Source organism: Mus caroli, unplaced genomic scaffold (assembly GCF_978045245.1).
Source record: "Mus caroli unplaced genomic scaffold, Mus_caroli_1 scaffold_2, whole genome shotgun sequence".
Taxonomy (NCBI): domain Eukaryota; kingdom Metazoa; phylum Chordata; class Mammalia; order Rodentia; family Muridae; genus Mus; species Mus caroli.
The window spans coordinates 20,413,441-20,419,040 of NW_028227257.1; the positions used below are offsets into that span (position 1 = coordinate 20,413,441).

Sequence of the window (5,600 nt, forward strand, 5' to 3'; positions counted from 1 at the left end):
TCTTTCCCTCATGTGTGCCACTGCCCAACAGACAAGAGGAAGGACCAACTCTCCCACACGCTTACCCTCAGGGCTGCACTCTTTCAACACCCACATCCAGGACCAGCACTACTGTGCTGCACATGCAGAGCCTGCTCTTCCAAGTGCTGCAGCAAATGTGGGCAAGGCCAGCTCTCCTGTTCTGATGACCTCAGGGCCAGCTCTCCTGCCTGTCCTAGGTGGCAAGGTAGGGACGTGGGGAGATCATCTCTCTTTCACCCATGTCACCACACAACAGAAGTGGTAGGGCCAGCTCTCCCATGTCCATGCCCTCTCCCTTTGGGCCTGCTTGCCTATGTATTCTGCCATCAGGGTCAGTTCTACTATGCTGCCCAGGTGAGGTGCAGGACCCACTGCAGCAGGCTAGGGATGGAGTCAGCTCTTGTACTCTCATGACCCCCAGGCCTGGGTGTTGCCTGATGGTAGTTGTCTCAGGCTAGCTCCCTATCCAGACATCCTGGTGCTGGACTGGTGGTCATCTCAGACTCACTTTTTTCAGGGAATGTTAGGCTACTACTCATTCAGATGTACATAAGTCAGAACACTGAACATAGAAATAGCCTCTGTCCTCTCTGCCACCTACTGATTCACATGTGACACAGCAGCCACACTTGTAAGGCTTCTAGGGGCAAGATATGCAACTTTCTAAAAGAGAAGAAGAGAACCTCTCTGACATAGTCCTGCCCAAGAACTAAAATCAGATCTAAACCTCAATGTTCAACAAGACCCTAGAACAGACAATTAGAATAGGGAGACACATTCAGCTCATCAGTAGAGTACAGAGAGATCCTGATGGTGCTTGTGATCCTGGCTCAGTGAAGAGAACAGCGAGGAGTATCAGCATGTTTTTATTCATAGACAGGAGACTGGAACGAGAAAAGGCCATCAGGTGAGAAAAAGCTTAGCCCTGTCAAGACTCATAAGGAAAATGATCATGGGTGGAACAAAGATGAGAGCAAGTCAGGACAAACGTGAAGCAAAGATATACTGAACACTGTGGAGTACAGAAGGAATGCTAACTTCTATTTTATTATTCACTTTACATCCCAATCACTGCTTCCCTCCCATTCACCATCTCCCACAATTCCTCCTCCACCCCCCTCCCCTTCTCTTCTGAGAGGGTAGAGACACCCCCACCCCCAACCCCGGTATACCCCTACCCTGGCACATCAAATCTCTGTGAGGCTAGGCACATCCTCTCCCACTAAGGCCAGACAAGGCAGCCCAGATAGAAGAACATATCCCACATACAGACAACTGCTTTTGGAATAGTCACCACTCCAGTTGTTTGATACCCACATGAAGACTGAACTGTCCATTTGCCACATATGTGCAGGGAGGCCTAGGTCCAGACCATGTCTGTTCTTTGGTTGGTGGTTCAGTCTTTGAAAGTCCAAAGGGTCCAGGTTAATTGACTCTGTTGGTCTTCCTGTAGAGTTCATATCTCCTCTGGGGTCCTCAAAATCCTTCCCCCAACTCTTCCATAAGAATCCCCAATCTCTGTCCACTGTTTGGCTGTGGGTCTCTGCACCATCTGAATCAGCTGCTGTGTGGAGCCTCTCAGAGGACAGCCATGTTAGACTCCATCTGCAGGCATAACAAAATATCATTAATAGTGTCAGGGATTGGTGCTTGCCCATGGGATGGTTCTCTAGTTGGACCTGTTGTTGCTTGGCTATTCTCTCAGTTTCTGCTTCAGGATGCTGCTTTTAATCAAGTATAACAAGAAACTATGGAAAGGTTTTTAGTAAACTAACAATACAATTTGGTTTAAGAATTTAAGGATCTCTCCCAGAGGAGACTATAATGCAATAATTACCATAAAATCCTTGAAAGTCTGTATGGAAGAGGGGATGAGTGTATTCAACAAAACCCACTAAGTCTAAAGTGATAGCAAAGCAGATTCCAGGTTTACCTTGTAATGATCAGAGATGGCACATAGTGAACTGAACTGCCTCTGATTCAAATAATCACACTTCCACTCAGAGTATGTGTCCATCACCTAGCTATAGCTGCATAGCAAGCTCTCTCTGGACTAAACATCTGAACATTACAACCAATTTCTTTTGAATCGAAGGATTATCTCGGTGATTCGACTCATCTGGGCTTGATTGGATTGATACTGACTGGGTACACGGCATGTATCTGACTGTAGAATTGCTAAAAAGTTATTTTTGATGTTGCTGTGACCACCTGAAAGAGCAACTGAAATAAAGGAATCATTTTATTTAGGCCATGGCCTCAATGTTCCAATCTACAGTAGACGGGCCCCATGTTTCTGGGATTGCCGTAAGTACTACATTATAACAGAAGGCAGTGCTGAGAAGGTTGCTTATCCCATGGTAGGCAGGAAACATAGAGTGTGGCGGGGAGAGATGAAAAGGAGGAAGAGAAAGAGGAAGGAGAGGAAGGGGAAGGAGAAGATGAAGGAGGAGGAGAAAGAGGAAGAAGAGGAGGAAGAAGATGAAGGAGGAAGGAACCAAGAACAGTGTCTAACTTTCAAAAAGCCCCCATTGACCTATTTCCTCCAGTTAAGCATGTGTCTCGACAAATAGTTCAGCCAAGTAGAGACCAGGCATTTAACACACTGACCCATGAAGCATTTCTATTCCAGTCTCAATGGATGGTTAGTCCAAACTTCCCTTGGTTTCAACAATTCAGCTATTTTCTGTGTGGTCATATATCCTTCAGGAGGATAGCATGGCTTTTCATTGACATTACAGAAAAGCAAAGGAGAAAGTAAAAATTCACAAATCTTTCCCACACTTTCCTTAAGCCTATTAACACCTTTATTGGCCAAAGAAAGTCACATGACCAAACCTAGAGACAGTGGAAGGGGCTATAGAGTGTGAAGGGCACAGATCCAGAGAGGCCATTAACTGGGGCTATCAATACACTCAACTTACCACATGTACATTAGAGAAGTAAAAGGTTCACTTATGAGAGAGGTGTGTCGCGATGATTAATTTTGATTGTCAACTTAATGGGATTTAGAATCACCTAGGAGACAAACCTCTGGCATGTTTCTAACAGGTTTAACAGAAGTTAGAAGAGCCACTCTGAATGTGGGGCATCATTCAGTGGACTGAGTTCCAGACTGAGTTAAAAGGAGAAAACACTCACCACTCTACTTCCTCATTAGAGCTACAACAGAATCAGCTGCCCCACACTCCTACCAATACAAGCTAGGGTTATCACCGCCATTACATCCAGGCTATGACAGATGGTTTCCAAAAGACTATGAGGCAAAATAAACCCTTTCTTCCTTGCACTTTTTTGGATGGGTGTTTTGTTATAGCAGCAAGACAAGTATCAAATCTGAGCATATAGGATATATTACAATAAATGGTTTTATAAGGCCTGTTACAGCCTACAGTTTGAGTGATGAGAACACATAGGGCACTGAGCATGAGATGCTGAGTGGAGAGAAAGAGGCACAGAGAGCCTGTGCCCATCACTGCAGACTTTTGCTTTTCTAAGGCATGCATGTTTCTTTCCAGGGAATTGAAGAAAAGTCTATCCCCAGGATTGGGCCCACTTGCTTCCTGAAGGGAGCAACAACCCAGAGTCTACTCCTCTTCTTTCCCTAGGAGTTACTCCTTCCATTTCCCTGACAGCTTCAGTCTAAGGCAACATCATAGGGTTCAGGGATGGCTTCCTTGTGTTTGGTTCCAACCCCACCTCCTTACTCAAGCCATGGGATCATCTTACGGCAAAGATATTAACAGTAGGGGAAAGGCTGCATAAGGAAACCACTCTGCTCCAGATGGAAGCTCATTTCTAAATAAAGATATTAACTCATAAAGATGAGGGTGAGGATTTGGGCCTAACTGGAACTGACTTATGGAAACCAAAAGAATTAAACACATGCACACGTATTCATGCCTTCACATAAAGTGTGTAGAATTCAGATTGTAAAATAGCAGAAATATTGAAAATATAAAACCAGCTACAACTATAACTGCAAATAAAGATAACATCTTGCTAGCAAATGTGAGCTATAAAAATTCCACGTTTTTGTGATCTAGTGAAGGACAAGATAGATTTCCAGAGCTTCACACAGAAATACGGACATCCACACAATTTCCATACACATGAAACATGAAACCCAAATAAACATCCACCTTCTCATTCACTCATATAATACAACACACACACACACACACACACTCACACCAACACTAGCACATACATATACAATAGCACAGCCATCAGTATGTTTATACAAACATACTCATAAAAAGTCAAAGCTGTAGATCCAGTTGGTGTCTTCTGCTTATTTGCTTCTTATGATATTGGGAACGGATCCTAGTTCCTAACACATGTGAGGTAAATGCTCTAGGACTGACCTACATTCTCTATTCCAATCTAGATATTATCATGGTGATATCAGTGGGTGCATATTTACAGATATATGCAACAAAGCATGGTTGAAAACATTAGCGCAAGCTTTTATACACATACACTGGCACAAACATGCAGCTACATGAGTATACACATAGCCAAAATGAGAGCACATGTTATTCATTAACGTGTGATCAGATAAACACAACCACAAAGAAACAGAACACATACATTGTAGCACCTCCATATATATAAACACATGTCCACATGTACAGGTATCCATTCCCATAGGCACTCTACGTAGCTGTAGGTGATCTGCTAGGCACCTGCCTCTCTGACTAACTCACTGTCTACGCCTCTCACTCTCTCCTCTTCTGTCAACTCTCTTCACAGTCCAGGAAATCCTAATTCTCTCTGTTCACCACCCTTGAAATTCTACTCCCTGTGCTCTTCCCATGGTGGGCTCTCTCAAAGCCTTCAGGGACTAAGGTTGAAAGCCTCCTCCTCAATGCTGCCATTTCAACTATGTTGAGTACACGCCAGTCACTTACCATCTGCATCATGTATCTTGGGTTGTGATGGCCTTACTTCCATTGTGAAAAAACATGCTGCTATGGAATACAGCTTGTTATCTCTTCTTCCTCCCATATCTGCATCACTATTTTATGTCCTGAGTCTAACAGTTGTCTATCAAACAATGATACTCAATAACTACATATTACATACACAAATATCCACAGTGAATGACTGAGAAATGGTACCAAATCACAGCAGTGTTATTCTCCTTCGGAACTAATATTTTGGGTTATATATGTATGTGTTCTTACCTCACAGTCACTGACAACAGGTCTGTTGTGCAAACAAATTGATCTACTGTCTTGGAGTTCTTCGATGGAGGTGGGGAAAAAAGCCTTAGGAACAGAGATGCAGACATTGGCATATGGAAGTCAGTAAGCATCAAAAGGTCAAGGTGGAGACAGGGCAACAACCATATCTGCTGTCAACCTCCAAGATGGATTATGCTAACTGCTAAGGACCAACAGAGCACAGGATATGAGAAAGAACACCATCTTGGTGACTTGGAAGAGCCAGGTAATACAAGTTTTTACTTGGCAATAATATTGCTAAAGGAAAGTGAACCTGGAGATATATTGGGAAGTCAGTGACAATGCCAACATCTAAGCCAAGTGGATGAAGCCTCCATACCCAGTCTTTAG

The 5,600-nt window shown here is 43.6% G+C and overlaps 1 non-coding gene across 1 annotated transcript; it reads right to left on the bottom strand.

Moving 5' to 3' along the window:
• Positions 1-540: 540 nt before the first annotated feature.
• LOC115030502 (small nucleolar RNA SNORA17) lies at positions 541-672 on the bottom strand. Its single transcript, XR_003836095.1, has one exon. It is a non-coding gene; the product is annotated as a small nucleolar RNA SNORA17 (small nucleolar RNA).
• Positions 673-5,600: the final 4,928 nt, after the last annotated feature.